The 22,338-nt window shown below is 36.4% G+C and overlaps 1 long non-coding RNA gene across 3 annotated transcripts in view; it reads left to right on the top strand.

Moving 5' to 3' along the window:
* The window catches only part of LOC120607828 (uncharacterized), a 270,547-nt gene that overhangs the window by 132,182 nt on the left and 116,027 nt on the right, over positions 1-22,338 (top strand). For all 3 annotated transcript variants that reach the window (XR_005654245.1, XR_005654246.1, XR_005654244.1), the window contains exons 3-4: positions 16,364-16,462; positions 19,540-19,637. This is a non-coding gene — a long non-coding RNA (uncharacterized LOC120607828). The remainder of the gene's footprint in view (positions 1-16,363; positions 16,463-19,539; positions 19,638-22,338) is intronic.

Raw genomic sequence — 22,338 nt, 5'->3', positions numbered from 1 at the left:
TACAGTCATTTATACACTTTTCATATTAGATAGGTCAAAATAAATTTGTACATGTAGAAGCAGTTAACACTTTTCTCCTTTCTGTAAACAATCTTCACCATTTGAATATGCAAAAAAAAAAAAAAAGAAATGACATGCAGTTTTTTTTTTTTTCTCTAACAGTCTTTACTTGTTTTGGTTTTTATCAGATTTAGTGGGTTTCAATTTTCTCTAGTCTTGGTTTGTGAGTCACATCCAAATGGGGAATAATATAGCAAAGCTGTCTCCACTTGTGTTTTTAAACACAGCTCTTTGGGTAGAAAAATATTTCAAATAATATATTACATTATATTTAAAAATAATAATGTAAATGGGATAGTAAAGAAGAAAGTTTGCTTCAGTACTAACTCAGAACTACAGAAACTCTAAAAAACATTTTAGTGGAAAACACATTTTCAGCCATTAAGCTAGTTTTTAGAGCTACCTTCAGATCTATAGGTCCCTGAAACTTTTTCGTTCTCAATGACCACCATTTATTCTTCGAACATACATTTTCAAATTAAAGGGAACTCTACTATTAGTGCCAGAAATGAATGAGAGAGAAAAGAGGCTTTGTGTAATCTAATATTAAACTTTTGTTGACAATATCAGTTCTCAGTTTGTGGCTATATTTTTTTCTTATAATATCTGTTGTGGGTTGTAGTGTGTCCCTCTAAAAGACAAGTTCAAGTCCTAACTCGTACTTGTGAATGTGATATTAGAAATAGAGTCTTGGGAAATAGGGTCTTTGCAGATGTAATTAACTATGAAGGGGTGATGGTGTAAGTCCCTATCTGAGTCCAAAGGCCTGAGAACCAGGAGAGCCATTGTCTCAGGACAGGAGAATATGGATGTTTCAGTTCAAGGAGAGACAGTGAATTCACCCTTTCTCCACTTTTTTGTACTATTTAGGCCCTCAATACATTGAATAATGTGCACCCACACTGGTGAGGGCAATCTTTACTCAATCTACTGATTCAAATGCTAACCTCTTCCAGAGACACTGGCACAGAGATGCCCAGAAATAATGTTTACGAGCTATCCGTGCCCTTAGTCTAGTCAAGTTGAAGCATAAAATTAACCATTATATAAAGCATGGGAAAGAGAAAGTATTCTATTATTTTAAAAATTATTTTTATTATTTTTTATTTTTTATTTTTAAATTACAGTTGACATTAAATATTGTTTTATATTAGTTTCAAGTGTACTGTACAGTGGTTAAATGTATAATTTACATAGTGATCCCCCAAATTAGTTTAGTACCCACTTGGCACTACACATAGTTATAACAATACTATTGACTGTATTCCCTGTGCTGTACTTCACATCCCCGTGTCTATTTTATAATTACAAATTTGTGCTTCTTAATCTCTTCACACTTTTCATCCAGCTTCCCCTAACCCCTTTCCCATTTGGTACCCATCAATTTGTTTTCCATATCTATGAGTCTATTTCTGTTTTGTTTGTTCATTTATTTTGTTCTTTAGATTCCACATATAAATGAGAACATATGATATTTGTCTTCCCGTGTTTGACTTATTTCACTTAGCATAATATCCTCCAGGTCCATCCATGTTGTTGCAAATGGTAAGATTTCATTCTTTTATGGCTGAATAATATTCCATTGTATATACATACCACCTCTTCTTTATCCAATTGTTTATCGATGGGCACTTAGGTTGCTTCCCTATCTTGGCTATTGTAAATAATATTGCAATGAATATAAGGGTGCATATATCTTTTTGAAATAGCCTTTGGATTTCTTCAGATAAATACCCAGATGTGGAATTGCTGGGCCATAACGTAGTTCTATTTTAAATTTTTTGAGGAACCTCCATGCTGTTTTCCATAGTGACTGTATAATTTGCAATGCCACCCACAGTGTATGAAAGTTCCCATTCTTGCCAATACTTGCCTTTTGACTTATTGATGATAGCCATTCTGACAAGTGTGAGGTGATATCTTATTGTGGTTTTAATTTGCATTAGTAGTAATTGGTTGGTTCAGATTTTCAGTTTTTTTCTTGACTCAATCTTGGAAGATTATATGTTTCCTAGGATTCATCTAGTTCTTCCAGATTGTCAAATTCGTTGGCATACAATTGCTTGTAGTCTTTCCTTATAATCTTTTGTTTTTCTTTGGAGCCAGTGTTACTTCTCTTTCATCTCTGATTTTATTGAGTTCTCTTATTTTATTAGGTTCTCTTTCTCTCTCTCTCTTTTTTTTTTTTATGAGTCTGGATAAAGGTTAATCAATTTTGTTTATCTTTTCAAAGAACCAGCTCTTGGTTTCATTGATCTTTTGTATTATTTTTGTAGACTCTTTTATTTATTTCTGTTCTTATCTTTATTATTTCCTTCCTTCTACTCACTTTGGGCTTTGTTTGCTTTCTTTTTCCAGTTCCTTTAGGTGCGAGATTGAATTGTTTATTTGATATTTTTCTTGTTTCTTGAGTTAGGTGTGTATTGCTATGAATTTTCTTCTTATGACCGCTTTCACTGTGTCCTATAGATTTTGGGTTGTGTTTTCATTTTCATTTGTCTCAAAGTATTTTTTGATTTCTCCTTTGGTCTCATTGTTAAGCCATTCATTGTTTAGTAGCATGTTATTTAGCCTCTATGTTTTTGTGTGTTTTTCAGTTTTTTTTTTTCTTGTAATTTTATTGTGGTCAGAGAAGATGCTTGATATAATTTCAATCTTCTTAAATTTATTAAGACTTGTTTTGTGGCCTAACATGTGGTCTATCTTGGAAAATGTTCCTGTGCACTTGACAGAATGTATATTCTGCTGCTTTGGGGTAAAATGGTCTAAAAATATCAATTAAATTAACCTGGTCTTGTGTGTCATTTAAGGCAGCTGTTTCCTTGTTGATTTTCTGTGTGGAAGATCTGTCTATTGGTGTCAATGGGGTGTTAAAGTCCCTCACTATTTCTGTATTACTGTTGATCTTTCCTTTTATATTGGTTAATATTTTCTTTATAAATTTAGATGCTCCCATATTGGGTACATAAATGTTTACAAGGATTATATCCTTTCGTTGGATTTACCTCTTTATCTTTATGTAATGTTGTTTTTGTCTCTTACTATAGCCTTTGTTTTAAACTGTATTTTGTCTGATATAAGTATTACTACCCCAGCTTTTTCTTGGTTTCCATTTGCATGAAATACCATTTCCCATACTTTTACTTTCTGTCTATGTATGTCTTTCAAGTTGAAGTGTGTCTGTATATGAGGTTTGTTTTCTTATCCATCTAGCTACCCTGTCTTTTGATTGGAGCATTTAATCCATTTATATTTAAAGTGATTATTGATAGGTACAGTTATTGCCATTTTATTATTTATATTTTTGATCTTTTTTTTCCCTTCTTTCCTTTAAAGAAATCCCTTTAACATTTTTGTAATACTGGTTTGATGTTGACGAACTCCTTTAGCTTTTCTTGTCTGGGAAGCTTTCTATTTCTCCTTAGATTTTAAATTATAGCCTTGCTGGACAGAGTAATCTTAGTTGTAGGTCCTTGCTTTTCATCACTTTGAATATTTCATGCTAATCCCTTCTGGCCTGCAAAGTAACTGTTGAGAAATCAGCTGACATTCTTAGGGGGTACTCTTGTAAGTAACTAGCTGCCTTTTTCTTGCTGCTTTTAGGATTCTCTCTTTGTCTTTATACTTTGGCATTTTAATTATCATGTGTCTTGGTATGGGCCTCTTTGGATTCATCTTGTTTGGATTCTGTGAGCTTCCTGGGCTTGTATGTGTATTCCCTTTGCCAGGTTAGAGAAGTTTTTAGTCATTATTTCTTGAAATAGGTTTTCAATTTCTTGCTTTCTCTCTTCTTCTTCTGGTACCCCTATGATGCAAATGTTGATGTTGTCCCAGAGGTCCCTTAAACTATCTCATTTTTTCTCTTGATTCTTTTTTTTTTCTTTTTGCTGTTCTAATGGGTATTTTCTGCTACCTTGTCTTCTAAATCACTGATTTGATTCTTTGCTTCATCTTACCTTGTCTTGATTCCTTCTGTGTCTTCTTCATTTCAGTTATTGTATTCTTATTTATGACTGTTTTTTTTTTATGATTTCTATGTCTTTTTATGCTTACTATCCTTTTTGTTGAAGTTCTCACTAAGTTCTTACAGCATCCTTATAACCAGTGTTTTAAACTCTGTATCTGCTAGGTTGTTTGCCTCCATTTTTTCATTCATTCATTCATTTATTTATTTTTCCGGAGTTGTCTGTTCTTATTTGGGAAATGTTTCTTTGTTTTCTCATTTTGGCTGCCTCTCTGTGTTTGTTTCTATTTATTAGGTAGATCTGCTATTTCTTCCAGTCTTGGCCATGTGGCCTTATGTAGTAGGTGCTCTGTGGAACCCAGGGACACAGTCTCTTTGATTACCCACATTGGGTGCTCCAGAAGAGTCTCATGTGTGGGTTGTTGTGCTCTTCTATTGTAGTTGAGCCTTGATTGCTGTTGATATGTCAGTGGGAGGGATTGACCCTCAGGCTAACTGGTTGTGAGAATCGGCCATGTCCATGGCATATGAGCTGCTTTGGGAGGGTTGGTCTCACCGAATGGCATTCACCCCAGCTGGCTTATGTATGTTCTACTTGTGGAGCTAATTAGGTTGTGCTCTGTTGTGATCTGAAGCTGGCCTCTGAATGTATGGATTTTGGGATCTTTGGGAGGGGGTCCCATGTAGGCCAAGGTCAGCTGCTGCTTCTGACTGACCCGGGGTTACCTGGTAGGAGCTACAAAGTGATCTATGGTTAGTCACTGCCTGTGCTGAACCTAGAGGCATGTGGAAGAGGCCACACTGTGAACTGAGGCCAGCTGCTACCAGTTCCCTGCCTGGGGCAGCTCAGCAAAAGGCCTAGAGCACCCCAAGGCCTGCTGCTGCCTGCTGCTTGCTCTTATAGCTGAGTTGCTGAAAGAGCCTCAGATAGTGTGGGAATTGGTTGAGGTGGTGTCTCAGGTAACCAGGATGGGGCAAGTGGTGTTCACCAGGTTAATTCAGATTTAGGTTTGGTGCCAGTGCTGAGCTTGGGGCCATTCAGCAAAAGGCTCAGAGCACAACAAGGCTAGACACCACTCATCTTGGGCCCACAGACCCCTGAGAGTTGTCTAAGAAAGACTGCAGCTAAAGCAAGGGCTGGGTGCCTGCCATTGAAAGTGCCCCTTGTGGTGTATAAGTTGGATTTTCTATTATTTTATGATTAAACCTCAGTCTTTTAGTGGGCCTGAGTTCCTGGGCTATGTCCTTAGTAAGTGTTTATTAGCTTTTTTACCTGCTTTAAGTAATACAGAAAGGCTAAAGGGGGCTGAAGTCAGAAAATGCTTTGCACCAGCTGGACAAATATATTTTTAAAGAAAAAATAATTATTTTAAAATACATATTAAATTCATACTAAAAGTAAATTCCCTAATAAATACTGAAATGGTTCTGAACAAAGGGCAGAAGGGAGATGGAAAATTTTGACATTACTCAAGGTTTGTTTTGCTTTCTGTTGATGCCTATTCCTTGGTTGAGAACCTTTGATAGATGTAATAAAAAGATCAATGGAATGCTTTATGTAGGTCTTAAACTTGCCTTAGATGATATCTGAGGATAAGATATGTCAACTGATGTGCCCCATACCACACATTTAACCTGTGGTACAGAAAGCTCCAATCAGGTTTTTGAATTTCTATTAAGGTGACCGACCATTCCAGTTTGCACAGAACTTAAGGTGCTCCAGGGATGGGAGACCTTTCAGTGTTCAAATCACGAAGTCCTCAGGCAGGCGAGGAAGTGTCGTCACAATTTGGAGAATTTAAAATCCTTATTTAAAACTAAGTAAAAAAGATAGGATGAAGAATTTTCTCCTTTGCACTTATTATCTGTGTGCTGTTTTCTTAGAGCATGCCTGTGTATGTAATGTGTCAGATTATAGGAAGATCAATTTGCTGGCAAACAGTTTATAAATTACTTCATTACTCATATCAGCATCATCTGAGATTTCTATCTGTCTGACTAAACCAAACAATAAAACAGGCAGAAGCTTCTCTTTTCACGGGAACTGCATAAGTGCCAAGCCTTTCTGCCTACTGGCAACCTACGCTTGGGTGGAAGATTGACGGCAGTTCTGAGTAAAACTTTAGATGTTACCATCAGAATCAGGAGTGGGAGGAAACAGGATGGGGCTGGAGGGAAAACATCTTGGCGTGGCCAGGCTTGGGAACAGCTCATCCTGTCTCTACTGTCACCTCTACTGCAACCATATTGCTCTTTCTTTATTTCCCCAGCTTTATTGAAGTATAACAGACAATTAGTTGCTCATATTTACATTGTACAATTCAATGAGTTTTTTTTCAATTATAGTTGGCTTACAATAATATATTAGTTTTAGTCATACAGCATAGTGATGAGATCTATATAATTCACAAAGTGATTAACCCACTAAATCTAGTACCCCTCTTCCCCCTTACATATTTTTACGACATTCTTGACTATTTTACTTATGCTACACTTTATATCTCCATGACTATTTTGTGTCTATCCATTTGTACTTCTTAATCCTTTTGCTCTTTTTCACCATCCCCCACAACCTTCCCTCCTGTCTAGTAGCCCTCAAAATATTCTCTGCATCTGTGAGTTTGTTTCCATTTTCGTTGTTGTTATTTTGTCCTTTAGATTCCACATGTATGTGCAATCATGTGGTACTCACCTTTCTCCATCTGACTTACTTCGTTCAATGTAATACCCTCTAGGTCCATCAAGGCAATATGTTTTTCCATCTCTTTCCTTTTAGTCTGTGTGTGTCTTTTAATCTGTAATGAGTCTTTTGTAGGCAGCATATGTAGGAGTCTTGTTTTCTTATCCATTCAGCTTCCCTATCTTTTGATTGGAACACTTAATTCTTTTCCATTTGAGGTACTTATTGATAGATATGTAGTTATTACCATTCTTCATTCATGTTTTTGATACATGTTTTTTTCTTTTTAAAGAAGTCCCTCCAACATTTCCTGTAATACTGGCTTGGTGTTGATAAATTCTTTTAGCTTATTTTTGTCTAAGAAGCTCTTTATCTCAAAATGATAGCTTTGCTGGATGGATAAAGTATTCTTGGTTTTAGATCTTGGGTTTTCATCACTTTGAATATTTTGTGCCAAGTCCTTCTGTCCTGCAAAGTTTCTTTTGAGAATTTAGCTGCTCATCTTATGGGTGCTCTCTTGTAGGTAACTAACTGCTTTTCACTTGTTGCTTTTAAGATTCTCTCTTTGTAGTTAACCTTTGGCATTTTAATTATAGTGTGTCTTGGCGTGGGCCTCTTTGGGTTCCTGGGATTGTGTGTCTATTTTCTGCACCTAGTTAGGGAAGTTTTCTATCATTATTTCTTCAAATATATATTTAACTTCTTGTTCTCCCTCTTCAGATTCCCCTATGATATGGATGTTGTTATTCTTAATTTTGTCCCATAGGCTCCTTAAATTATTATATTTTTGGTACTTTTTTTCTTGCCATGCTGATTGAGTGCCCTTGGCTTCCCCATCCTCTATATAAAAATGTGGTTCAATCCTCTTCTTCATCTACTCTGTTGATTCCCTCTAATATACTCTTCATCTCAGATGATGTATTCATTTCTGACTGGTTCCCCTTTATAATTTCCATTTCCATTTTTATGTTTTTTATCTCTTTGTTAAAGTTCTCAGTGAGTTCATCTACACTTCCCTTAATTTCATTGAGCATCTTTATAACCAGTGTTTTGAATTCTGCATCTTTTAGATTGCTTGACTCATTATTTCTGGATCTCTGTTCTTTTCTCTCATATTATTCTGCTTCTTTGTCTTCCCATTTCAGCTGCCTTTTTGTGTCAGTTTCTATGTACTAAGCAAAGCTCCTGAGTCTCTCAGTCTTATTAGTGCAGCTTTCTGAGTAGGTGTCCAGTGGCACAGTCCTGAGAGGGCTTCAGCTGCAGGCCAAATTAGCCCCAGCCTGGGCCACCTGTTAAGATTCAGCAAGCAATCCACAGATGCTGTGCTTATAGTTGCCTCAAGACACCACACCAGAAATCGAGGCCAGCTGGTTCCAATGTGAGTCTTGGTGCTGCTCATCAAGTAGCACAGGACTTGCTGAGGACACGACTGGGTGTGGCTTGGGTGGGGCCACGAGTTGGGGGAGGCTGAGTTTCAGAGAATCCTCTGGGCAGAGCAACCTATGTTATCTAGTTCGATCACGTCTCAGCTATGGTGGTGCAGCATCTGCACATTGGGACCGGGTAGGGCTCAACAGAGGAACAATGGATACCACCAGCACTTCTGCCCGGGAGAACGACTTGCCTCTGGCCCTCGCTCCGACAACTCAGTGTCCTGTAAGTCCTTGGCACCTCCCGAGCAGCTGACCCAGCGCTGGTGCTCAAAGCGAGCCGGTCTGTCAACACCAAAGTCTGCTCATGGACATGACCCCTTTAAGAGGCGTCTGCAGTTGCCGGCTGCTGGTGCTGCTGCCACAGCCTCTGTCCCACTCATCCGCTCAGGACTGGGCAGCCTCGCATCTTCGCCCCCTCCAACTGTTGGAGAGTGATTTCTTATTTCTCCCCCTAGTTTTGGGCTTCTGTTCATCTAGACTCCAGGCAACTCCACTTGCTGTTTGTTCCATGTCTCCTTTACAATTTTGATGTGGTCTCAGGAGGGGATGAACTTATCTCTGACTTTCCTCCAACCTAAGACTGAGGCACAGTGTTTTTCTAGGCATTTCCTTCTCCAAAGGCACTGAAGTCTTGCCCTTGACACACACCAAATTGCTTAGGACTCTGTGCACAAAGACTGACACTTGAGAGTTAACCTCTCTTGGAACCCTGATGATCATGAGTAAATTGATTAAACTCTGATTGAAGATGGGTCTGTTGCTCAGGCACTATATTGTATCTGGCACTATATTGTATCTGAAATTCCAGCATTGTTTGAAACTCCCCTCTCACTCTCCTGGTCAGAAGGATGTCAGGCCAGTGTCAGGCTGAACCCGGGCAGGTAGCACTTGGCTGGATGCTCTGATGTGGCAAGCAAGAGCACAGAAACAGGAAGTGGTGTCCTGGAAGTTTGCTGAAGGTCAGGGACTGTGGCACCATTCCAGGGGGCTTCATGGAGAATTAGATCAATATATGGAAACAAAATGAGAGCCAAGGGTCAGGGAAGCAGTGGAATAGGACTGGTGGAGCTGCTAAACGGGGGCAGCTGGGAGTAGTTGTGGACTGTGGTGAGCTCTTACCCTATGGTGGCTCAGACTCAGAAGGCTTATTTAATTTATTTAAAGAGCAGTGAAAAGGATTAAGAAGTACAAATTACAAGTAATAAAAATAGTCATGGGACATGAAGTACAGCACAGGGAATATAGCAATAACATTGTAATAACTATGTATGGTATCAGGTAGGTATGAGACTTATTAGGGCAATAACTTTGTTAGTTCTATAAATGTCTAATAATTGTGTTGTAACCTGAAACTAATATAATATTGTATGTCAACTGTAACTTAAAAATAAATTTAAAAAATAAAAAAATTTAGTTAAAGAAGGAATAATGAAATGATCACTGACTTGATGTAATAGGCAGGTCTATTGACATAGCCATGCTGTGTGGAAAGAGCAAAGTTTCCCCAACAATTATAAAATTTCAGATGCTCTCTTTGTAACCAGCAAATGCTCTGATATCTGTCTCATCTAGATCGAGTTCTGTGACTGGCCTTTATCTCTATTGATTTTGAGTCCTTAAAGAATATCTATTTAGATGAGTTTTTCCTCTAAAGCTAGCAAATGCAACTAATAGAAAGAAATATTCTAAGATGATAATTGCCATGTCGAAGAAAGAAAATTGAGATCGCCTTAGGCCATAAAAAGCAATATTTCAAGTTTTTACTTTTTGATGTTATAAATGACCAGGGAAAATTTTGCTTGAATATTTTCCATTCTTGGAATAAGGATTTCTAACTTGTTCAAAGGTAAGATAGTACCTTTGCCTCATGGCCACTAGAGTTTGGAGAGTATTCGTTGATGGAAAAGTTCTTTTACTGAAATATCTTGTCTCTAGCATGACCTCTGCTCAGCTGCAAATAGCATAGGGTTGTATCCTTGAGGTGTGCATTTGTCAGGAGAGAAGGTGTGGCTGGAGGCTTCTCCCAAGTGAGCAGCCATTTCAGGGACCTCTGTCTCTCTCACTTTGGAGAGGCTATTCCGCTAATGCATTCCCTGTTATTTTGAAAAAATGTGTCTGGAGTCTCTTGCATTAGAGGATGGGTGTTCTGATATGACACCATAGTTTATTGGTCAAAACTTCCCTGGAAAGTACAAAAAAACAGCTTTTCAAGCCTCTCTTTTCCAGAAAACCATTACATTCAAATTAGAAATAAAATTCCTAGATGCAGATAATGTGTGTTTGCCCTCGTAGGACCAACACAAATCTAAGACTTTTATGTGAAGAGATTTAATCTTTAGAATCAATGTGGAGAATATGGCCAGTGTGATTGTAAGTGTTGAATGTTTTTTATTTGCTGGGAACAGGTGTGCTGGCTTAGGACTTTGCCTCCCTTCCCCTCATTTTTATCAATTTTTTGTAAATAAATAAAATAAATAGTTATTAAGAAAAAATACTTTGAAATAATTTAAAGCTTTTACTTTTAAATATATTATGTCAAAACTAAGAGTTAATAGAATGGATCTAATCAGTGAATTTGAAAAGGGAGATGGTATCCCCTACAAAGATTATACTAGTGGACACTTATACATGTATTGTTTACTTTGTGCCTGGCACTGGTACAATAAACACTTTACATTATTATTCTAATTTTATAGATATGAGAACTGAGGCTTGAAGAAGTTAAGATATGAGAACTGAGGCTTGAAGAAGTTAAGGTCCAAGGTTGCACACAGTGTTGGAGCTGTGATGCCAATTCAAAGACTCTTTTCTATGGTCCATTTAGAGAGCATTAGAGGGCCAAAATTGTCATTTGATCATGATGGATTCAGACCTTGATTCAGTTCTATGGTCTACATAAATCAACTCTACATTTCCTATGCACATTCAAAGCTGCTCTATCAACCTTGAACATATTGTCCCCATAGACAAGCACATCAATGGGAATCATTAAACAAATGAGAAAGATTATATTCATCGACTGGATGTGCTTGGGGCTTTAATATTTCCAGTTTTATTTGGTTCCCACTGATTTCTTAATTATAAGGACATCTTTTTGCCTACTACTTTTGCAATTCTCTACCTCTTCTCTTTGTTAATCACCTTCCCCAATCACATGATCTTACCAGAGTGCTGACAGTTGTAGTTGCAAGAGCAGAATAAGCCAACTGCTGTTCTAAATTATTCTCCCAACACAGGGACTGTTTTTTTCCTGTCAGCTGTTTTCTCTCTTTTATAAAGGTCTTGGTGTTCATTCTTCACTGGTTCATACTCTCTGCAACATGAAATGTATTTCTGGTCTTTTCAAGCCTTCCTTTCTCCTTCCAACTTTAAGCTCTTTCTAATTTGTCCTTTTAGCCTGCCTTCTGTGATTACTCACACCATCTTTCAGTCACCTTCAACTCTTGTCTGCGTGGGTCTTCTTCACCATCTCCAGGTATCTCTTTCCATCACACTCTGACTTTATTTAATGCATTATACAAGAACTAACTCTTCGCTTTTTCTTTTGTCAAAGTAATCCTTAACCTTTTTTTATTCCATTCCCTAAAAAGAGCTCCTGAACATAAATGTTTATAATTCTGTTTGGGCGTCTCTTCTCTTACTTCTCAAAATATCCAGCCCATTATATTGGAGGCACTCAATATAATAAAAATAATAAGTAACTTTATCTGTGCCAGATATATTAACTCATAATAGTGCTTACAACAACTCTGTGAGGTGAGTACTATTATTATTCTTAGTTTACAAATGAGAAAGCTAAAGATATGAAAGGCGATGTAACTTGCTCAAGGTCACACAGCTAGGTAAGTGGTAGAGCTGGGTTCTGAATATGAATAAGGGTTTCAATGTTTGTGTTTTTAATCCCTATGCTCTCCTGTCTTTTTAAAGACAGTGATCTGGCTATCATCTTTTTCCACTTTAACCTTCTCTTGGTATTAGTTTCCATTTCTTTTACCCAAGGAACATTCATAGATATAGCCCAGATCTTAACAGACAATTACTAATACTTAACAGAAAAATAATTTTGCATCTCAATTCCGTAGCGATTTCTTCTCTCAACTAAGGTAATGATTGCGCCTAAATAGGGTCAAAACATCAGAGCAGTTTGGCCAACTTGGTCAAATATACTTAAGAAAAAAATGAAAAGCCAGAAAGAAAGAAAAATAATTTAAGCTTTTATGTATAATGAAATCAATATTAAGAAAGTAGATGTGACATTATTTTCCTCTCTGGAATAGACAGATAGCAACTGATATATTTGCCCCAAAATGTACCTTCTAACTTTTCCAAGAAATGCTTCTACTCTAAGTCCCCTCAGTTTGGAGATATGAAAGTTCAAGCCAATCCTGCTTCTCTGGTACCAATTATCTATTAACAGGTGCATGCCTGACAGCAGCTGGGCCAACCAGAGCTCTTCTCTGGGATTTTTAAACTTTGGCTTAGAGAGACTCCACTCGTTTCCCTTTTCTCAATTCTGTAGGAGTGTCTTCAATTCTGAATAGAATGGAAATGCACTCTAGCCTGGAGAAAAAGCTGGTTTATAGTAGACACAAAGGGAACCAATAAACAGAAACAAAGTCACCTAGAGGACTCCCTGTCCACCCTTTGGTTACCTGAGTCAATAAATTCCTTCTTTGCCTAAGTTGGGTTTCTGCTAGTCAAAGCCAAAAGAGTTCTGAGTAAGGTATTCTCTCTCTCTCTCTCTTTCTTTTTTTTTTTCCTGAGGACTGAAAGTTACAGGGTGGAATTTATAGTTTGAATCATGGTGGCTTAATCCAAAGGTCTTTGTGCACTCAAAGTTCTTTCTAAATTTTAGATCTGTTAGTTCAACAGAAGCAGCTTAGTATATTAAAAAGAATACTAGTGAAGAGGTTTGAAGGTCCAGAAAGTTAATTTTCCTGTCTGAACCTCTGATTTCTCACCTGCAAATAGGGTCAATATTTACCTACCTATCATCACACATTGGGTGGCAAGAACTAATTGATACACCTGTAAAAATCCTAGAAAGTACTAGATCCTGAAAGGAAGACAAAGCAAGTATTATCATAATTTGTTCAAAGAGAAAAAGCTTTAGAGAGTTCAACAAATTAAATGTAGATGGGTATGCACATTGTCATCACCTTCCTCAATTGCACGTGACGGGCTTCACTGTGTGTTTCCAAAACCACAGTAGACTCAGCCCCTGTGAATAGGAGCAGGCTGGAAGCGAGAGAGGAGTTGACAATCTTGGAGGCATCTCTCCAGAAATGAGGATGTGAGTAGGTGTATAAATGCCCTATTTGCTTGTCCTTCAGTGAGTTCAATCTGAAGCATGTTCTACATGATCCCTCATAGGTTCCCCAGGGGAATTTGACCCCGATTGTCCTATGTGGTAACCAGCTAAATAAATATACTTTATTGACTTTCCACCATTCCTAACATCACTCTTCCTGCTCCACTACTTCTATTTCTTCTGATCTTGTCCCAAATAAATGACCTGAAACCAAGATGGCATTACTGAGACTGTGCTTTCAGCAGACTCAGGGATAAGATAGCATAGTAAATGTTTAATTTCCTAAATCAACAAAAAGGAGAAAAGGCATAAATAGTTGTCAATTATGAGGACTCATTGCCCCCTCCTCTCAAATATGACTATGAACTCCCAGGAAAGTTAGGATTTTAGTTTGAGAAACTTTGAATTACATTGTACCAGAACAATAAAGAATTTCTATTTGGTCTTGAAATGAAGATAACATACTTAACATGCACATATAGACACAAACTCAAACGTACATTCTCACCCAGTCTGTGTGTAGTATTTCCAGATCATTCTTCTTATTAGTTGTCTGATCCTAGTGGGTAGTGGTAAGAAAGAAGACTGTTCACCTCAGATAAATTTTTAAATTACATGAATAGATGGATAGTCAATAGATGGACTATTTTTATGTTTGTTTATAAATAAAATGATATTTCTAATTTTTATTAATGTGCCATTAAACATATTTATACTAGAATTAAATGAAGGAAAAGTCCATATCAATCTTTCAAGAAGTCAGCTTCTTTTTCTACTGAGTTCAAAGTAATCCACTGTCTTCTCTAAGTATCCTACTTTAGAATCTGCTATCAAATATTTCATGAAATGGAATTGATTTTGACCTACATTTGGGATGAGATTGCTAATACATAACTCTGTGCTGTCCAAGAAAACAATATTTTCAAGAGAAAAATAATTCAGCATAAAGCAAACATGACTACCGTGGTTTGTGCGGAAGGCTACTATTTTTGAATTACTAATGACTATTTTGTCTTTATATTTTCTTTTCCTTTTTGACCTTTTCTCCTTTTAGCACTTAGGCCATTTCATGAGGAAAATATAGAGCAACAAATAGAAAAAAATAAAACAAAAAAGAGTCTCTTTCTGACTTCTGCTCCTTAGAGGAGTATGTTTATGTCTGTTTATAAATAAAGTGATGTTTCTAATTTTTATTAAATAATAGAAGACAGTGAAATAGTATTAACATATTAGAATTAAACATAGAAGGAAGTTCACATCTTATTTTAAAGAAGTTGACTGTTTTTTACTCTAAGCCCTAAACTAAATGTATCATATCCACTTCCCCTCCTTAGAGCAACAAAAGTTGCTCATAACATTAATGAAAGATGTAAGAGAAAATATGAGAGAGGACAACCTTCCTACTCCACATACCATATAGTAAAGATTCCTTATGCATATAAGAGGGAAAAGAGTTAGAGGGGAAGTTTTGAGTGTACCTGTGAATAGTCCAGGGTCAAAAGTCCTTTATTTTGCTTCCACAACTGAATCCCAGTGAGGCAGGAAGATGAAACCTAGTTTGCCTTGTTGGGATCCAAAAGGAAAAAGACATGTGCCTACTTTCCTAGTTAAATCACTAAGAAAAGATAAGACCTTAGAAAGCTGAATTGACTAAGTAGCATATCTTGGCACACAGGACCTTAAAATAGACTAGCTAGGATTTCCACACTTTGTGGAAAGAAAAATTAATAGTTTCTGTATGTAGACCAGGAACATGGAAGTATTGAAGACAGTTGCTGAATCTGATGGGGTCTTGTTGACAAGAACAAGGAAAAGCTCGGTGATATGTAGGGGACAATGACTGAGGCCCAGGTGAGATAGTGGGCATCTCTGTAGATTCCAGTGTTCACAGCTGATAACAAGGTCAGGTGTCACCCCTCTGTTACCAATACCTTGGTACTGCGTAAGCTCCCTGGAGTGTCTATGTAACTCAGAGGGAAAATGGAAGGCCACTGAATTGGCTGAGATTAAGTTTTCACCTCTCTGGAAAAATTAGGACACAAAATAGAATTTATGTTAAATTATAGAAAATAAAGGACTTTTTGGCATACTTGAATGTGTATGAATACACGATGTACATACTAATCATAATTGTGTTTTTCATAGAAATTTTGCTTTTTTCAAATGACATATTTCTTCTTTCTTATAAATTAAAAATTTTTAAAAAGCTCCTTACAGACAGCATTAATGTGACTTTTCGTTTTATTTAACCATTGTCAAACCAGAACAAAACAGAACAAAACCAAAACCAACCATGTGGAAGATTTAAAAGAAACTGAAGGGTGCTTACATTTTTTTTTTACTTTTGCCTCCTCTATCTGGGAACATGAAAATTATGACAGTTTTATTTCTGTACCCTTAGGCGTAAAACTCATATATCGTCTTCACATTACCAAAAGCTTTTGGTCTGATTCATGAGTGTCATGATGCAGAAAGATGGTTGCGTTTTTGCCTGACTCTCATATACCATTTGACAGCCTCCCACTCAGAGAACTGGCAGACTGGCTGGGCAGTTATTGTGCTCTACAAAGAAAATTATTACAGAGAAATATTCATACAACAGGAATGGAAAAATGAAACTCACAGATTTCAATACAACATGAAATGATTTATTTTAGACAGTGAAAATCTCCATGTTAAGGTTAATTAAGATCCTTTTCATTTAAATTCTTTTAAATTTTCTTTAAAGAAGAGAATTTTCTTTCATTAAGAAAATTAGAATAATCTCTTCACTCTCACTCCTCTCTATGTATAACTATTACTTAAATTATGATAATTATGCCTAAGAAATGTCAGCCCTGATTTATCCCCATATGGTGCCCCCGTCTCACTTCTATTTCCATTCACATATTCACTTTGTAAATTGCTTTTTTCAGGTTCTTTAAAGTGAATAGATTGTACCGAAGGCCACAATTAGCAGCCTCCCTGTATCCATGACCAATGCAGCGTGACCTTACAGATTCTTCCAGCAAGAGGTAAGTCCGTTTCCTTAGTCCATGGGCCTGGACTGGCCTTGTGACTTGCTTTGGTAAAAGAATTTGGCAGAAGCAACACTGCTGCTTGTGAGCTTAAGCCTCAGGAGGTCATGTGTGCTCCTGCTTTTTCTCTTGAAACCCATACCACAATACCACTGCCATGTGAACAAACCTGGATTACATCAGGGGTTGGGGCTTCAACATGAATTTTTTGGGGGACATAATTCAGTTCATAGCAGTGTCTAAAGGGGTCACATGCTTCATTCCCTGAGTAAAATGTACCTACATTTAGATTTTCCTAACAAAGGGGATTAATAAAACTCATTTAAAATATTCCTGGAATTGATGATTCAACAACCATTGTAGTGATAATTCTTTTAGAGTCAATAGGTTCTTGCTTATGTCTACTAATAAATCTTTTTTATTAAATCCAATTCAATTCAACATTTACAACTCTCTTCTGAACAGTTAGAGAATGAATGATTGGTGCAGCATTAAAATTTTATTTCTCAAAGGCAGAATGGTTGCATCATTGCTTTCATTCCTTATTGTGTTTGTTGATATTTAACTTTATGATTTCTAGTACTATATCTAAAACCACCAGTAATACCAGTTAGGGTCTCTGGAGGTTGTTTCTTTTTAAACAACATTTGAAATTTTCTTAAATTGGATAACTGATTACAGGAAGCAAGCTGTTCCCATGGTATCCATGAACTAAAATTCAGAACTACGTAAACCTCTTCTTTTACTGGAGGAAAACGTACATATGAGAAATTTCTTTTAGGATAAGAACCAAAAGTATACTAATTTTAGTTGATATAACTGATGTTTACATTAGTACAAGACCTGATCTTAGACATCTTTGTTTTGGCTGTAGTCAGTCACTTTCTTAAGAGCACATTGTACTGATATCTGCTAGCTTTCTTTTCTGCATTCTTGAATTAACTTTATTGATTCATTTATTCTCTGAATTAATAGCTAGTGATATCCTACAGTGTGTTAGGTACTATTCTAGGTTCTGAGGGTATGGTGGTAACCAAATGAGACAAAGACCTTCTTCCTAGGACTCTCACTTTCTAGTGGGAGGATATCAACACAAAAATGAATATACAATGTACTGTCTAGTACCATTATGTGTTATGAAGAAAAATAAATCAAGATATGTGGATAGAGAGTGGAACTATTTTACATAGAAGGGTCAGGGATAGTATCCCTGAGGATATGAGATTTGAACAGAGATCTGAGGAAGTAAGAGAATTAGATATACATATGTCTGGAAGAAAGTTGCAGGCAGAAGAAACAGCAAATGTCAAGGCCTGAAATCATACAACTTTGTTTAAAAACTTAGCTCAAGTACTATTTCTTATTCCTCTAATTTTTTTAAAAAAAATGTTTAGTTATGTTTTTTTGTTGTTTTATTTTGTATTTTGAAAGTGATTTCAGAATAACAAAGGAAAGCTTTATATAAAAAGACTGAAGAATGTTCTCTCTGGAGATTTCTAAGTTAGGTTGCTTAAATATCTGAAAGAATTTGTCTGACTTTGCCAGGCCCATCACAATGTCCCAAAGCTGGTATAAGGTTGGAATTTGTAGGTCTACCAGTCACCGTCTGCTCTTCTGCCTATCATTAATCATTAAAAGTGTTTATTGGCACCTAAGATATTCCAGGACAGCATTAGAAACTGAGGATGCTAATTGACAAGTAAAACATACTCTTTGACACCAGAAAATTGTTTATTTCTACTCGAGATCAGCTGTCAAAATGGTAAGGCCATAGGTTCTGGATTCCAACAACAAGGGTTTATATTCTGGCTCTGCCACTTGCTAAAATTAGATGTTATACAACATATAAATATGCTTATTTATTTATGCTTCAAATTTCCAGTTTAAAAACGGGGGTTCATTTATTCCACAAAATATTAATTGGGACATTTTTAGACACTATTGTAAGCACTTTGGGATACAAAGGTCAACAAAACAGACAAAAATAAAATAGTATTTAATTAATGGAAATGTGTTAAGGATTGCATAAGATAATATGTATGGTTCCTGAAGCACAATGACTATTAAATAAATGTTAGCTATAGATTTCTAATATTATAAAACTAGTGCTTTATATAAAGCCTTAACAAAGAGTAATCAGATTGAATTATTATTTTATGGAGCAGGAGGCAACCTCCATTGTAGCCTGAAAATACAAAGGATGTTGATAAAGTTGTGAATAATTAAAATAGATTAATGAAGAGAAATAAAAATGTCTAGATGTCTGATGTCTATTCTTAACTTTTGAGGTTGACACTGAGTGGCAGCCATGCTATTCCCTGTTCCTTTTCCTGTCTGTGACTAAACTGCAAGGTGCCTTCACAGTATCCATCTTCCTGTTTTCCATTCTTGTTCTCAGTTTTTTTTAGGTTATCATACTTCATCTAAACAGAAGTACTACACTTCCTAGCATTCCTGGCAGCCAGAGATGGCCAAAGGGATAAAATTAGAATTTACTAGGTAAAACTTCTAATTAGGGTCTTTCAAAGAGGGAGAGACTCAGCTTATGTACCTTTTACTCTTTGCTGTTCACCCTTTCCCTTCTCTAGATCATTAGCTCAGTGCTGGATGTGAAGTAGCCATCTTATGATAATGAGGTAACCATACAAAAAAGAAAGCAAACACAAGGACGGTGAAATGGGAGGCTGGAATGAGCCTGGCTCCCAAGTGGCACTGAAGAGTTGTCAAATTAGCCCTAGATTTCCTACTTGGAATCTCTTGTTAGGTATGCAAAACACACCTAAATTTGTTTAAGCCACTGTTACATTTTTGGGGGAGATGAGGGATTGTTTCTGTTATTCGTGACTAAATGTATCCCCTAACCAATATACAGTTTCTGATGCTACTATCTATTAGCGATCCTTCATGGGCCTTTAGGGGCGACTTTTGTATTTTTAGGTGTTTAGGCAGTTGCTCACATTACAAACCCTATTTACTGACAAATAAATGTCTGATTCTGTTTCTGCTCCCAAATTCAGTTTTGTCATCTTTTGTAGACTTTTTGTACCACATTTGACATTAATTTGAACCCACAGGTGTAAGCTCAGTGTAAGAGGATGGAAAAAACCTTTCCTCCTAAGGAATTCTCAGCATGGTGATGGATACTCAGTGGATGCTCCAGGAATACACATGGGTGAGGCTGCTGATGTCATTCATATCAGAAACAGTTTTCTGCTACAGCAATAGTGGCATCTATGTGTCATTTACATGTAGAATTATAGCTTTCTCACACCTGTTTATTTCCCATTTTCAAGAAGTCTTGCTTATCAAACTAGAAAATCAGCTGATTTTAGTATAAATGAGTAAAAGAGTTTTGGTTTTCCATTATTTAAAAGGGAAACAATCCAAAAAAATTTTTAAAATTCATACATTTATTTTAGTTATTTTCTTTAAAAATGGATTTTTTATCTGTAAGAAAACTTACTGATTAGCCCAAAAAGAAATGTGAGGGTTCAGTGAAAAAAATTCTTTTGGTCAACTTTCCGCAAAGATTTTCTCCTGCCACCCCTTTTTCTTTCTTTCATTCCTAAATGTAACTTGAAAGTGCACATGGGAAAAATCTATTTTTACATACATTTGGTTGGAAATCAAACACTGAGGGAAAAGCCTAGATTTCAACTGCACAGCCATATTTTAAATTTGGACTCAAATAGAGTATCATAGATCAGGAATATAACCACTTTGTGCAGATTGGCTTTTTTGTCTCTGAGTGCCATTCTTAAATATCCATCACTCCTGGAAAGGCTTTGTCAGGAATTGTGAGCCATCATCATTTCCCTCATCTCCTCAGCTTCTGTGCTGCAGCGTGCCAGCCAGCTCTTTTTTCTCTAGTTCTTTACTAGTGCAGCATTCCTTAGGCATTTCTTAGCACTTGAAGAGCTGCAGTCAGCACTTTCCTGGAGTGGGAAGATCAGGATTCCATCCAAGGAATTGCAGGAAAAACTGAAATAGTTATGGGCAGGGAATCAGTACATATTACATTTCTCCATATCAACTGAAAAATTGTCACTGAACCCTCACATTTCTTTTTGGGCTAATCAGTAAGTTTTCTTTCAGAGCTCAATGTGTATGTACTCTGTGGATGTCGGACTTACCCTATTCTAATTATCCAAAGAGGTCTATTTAAGTAATCTGTTACAGTGAAAATGCCATAGTCTTAGAGAAAAAAGACTCTGAATCCAGCCCGTTCTTATCAACATGATTGTTGTGAGGGCTGACAGTGAGACAATATGTAGGGGGTGGGGGTGGGTAGTACAATATGAAGCACTATAGACACGTAATTATACAATCTCATCACTGAAACAGAACTCACCAGCTTTCTCTATAGGCATGCCTCATAGAACGGAAATAATTTTACTTCCATGTCAGGTTCCTATAAGTAGCACCTATGTTTGCCAGGCCAGAGGAGATCTCAAAATGTCTCACCTTGTAGTCGTGAGGTGGCATAGTGATAAAGACTTAGACCATGGAGTTCAAATCCTGACTTCTTTGTTCACTAATCATGGGGTCTTGGGTTAGTTACTCAACCTTTCAAGCCTTAGGTATCTCATATGTAGAACTGTGATATTGATTGTATCAATACTTAAGGTTGATTTAAGAGATTATATAAGACAAGCCTTGTGAAAGTGGTTAGTATACAGTAAATTATGAAATTAACTATTATTAATTTGTTATTACCAAAGACAAAAGTTAATCATGTGATACTGAGAGGATGCCTAACATTTTATTTTTCTTCCCTGTGAAAGCAGTTTGCCAGAGGGCCTGGGGTACTTTCTCTAAGAGCTCATGCCAGCACTAGCTGCTGGGTAGATGTTTTTCGTTTTGTTATATTTTGTTCTTTTATGTTTTTTTCTATTGTTGTTGTTGTTTTGCTTTTTTTTTTAACCCACCCTCTTTTTTATTTGCCATTTAGTTTGAGGACATTTTAATTTTAATTCAGCCTCTTGGCCTCTACCTTCTCCTCATTCCACATTCTAACAGAAATGAAGACTGATGAATATTTTACAGATATTATGACTATATTTTCTGCCCAGTGTCTGACATTTTATGGTTTTATTTATGCATTTATTTATATGAATAATCTTATGAGAGAGAAATAATAAAACCACATTAATTATACATTTGTTTAAATTTAATTTTTGAGAAAAAGATAAAAAGATATGAACTATATTCTGTTTTGAAAATCTCATATATGTGGTCATAATACTCATGGATTTATGAATTAGATGGATGACATTAACCTCATTAAGTTTTCATAAACTACAGTTTAAAACACTTTATTTCCTACAAAGTGACTAAGGAAATAGTTATTAGATCATAAAGCTCACCACCACTGAAAAAACAGGTTGGAAAATCAGGTAAGAGAATTGAAAGACTAATTTCAGGGAATCTATTATTGTGGGAATTTTTTTTTTGTGGGAATTTTTTAATGCACTTGTTGAAGGCCTGTGTTTATTTTATGTTAATCTATTAATAGAGATGCTATTGAGGACCTGATCCAGATGGGGACAATTAGAATTTTAGGACCAAAGAGATTTGGGAAGGATGGAAGTTAATAAGGAAATACATGTATTTCATTGATAGATTTGCTCATATATGAACTTGGAATGAGCTAATAGGAGATGGCTCACATCTACATACCTTCGTTTTTACTATACTTATAAGCACATACCTTGCTGAGATGTCTAGTCCATCAACAAGTGCCACACAAAGGACCTCCCAGGTATTCCATTCACCTGTCCTCTTTTTCAGGATATTATCTTTATTTTTGGGATCCCCATTTCCTTATTTCTTCCTCACTCATTAACCTGTTTCATCCCTCTGTTGTGCTCTTC

The sequence above is a fragment of the Pteropus medius genome, unplaced genomic scaffold, assembly GCF_902729225.1.
Source record: "Pteropus medius unplaced genomic scaffold, Ma_sr-lr_union100, whole genome shotgun sequence".
Classification (NCBI taxonomy): Eukaryota; Metazoa; Chordata; class Mammalia; order Chiroptera; family Pteropodidae; genus Pteropus; species Pteropus medius.
This window is presented reverse-complemented; position numbering and strand designations above follow the sequence as displayed.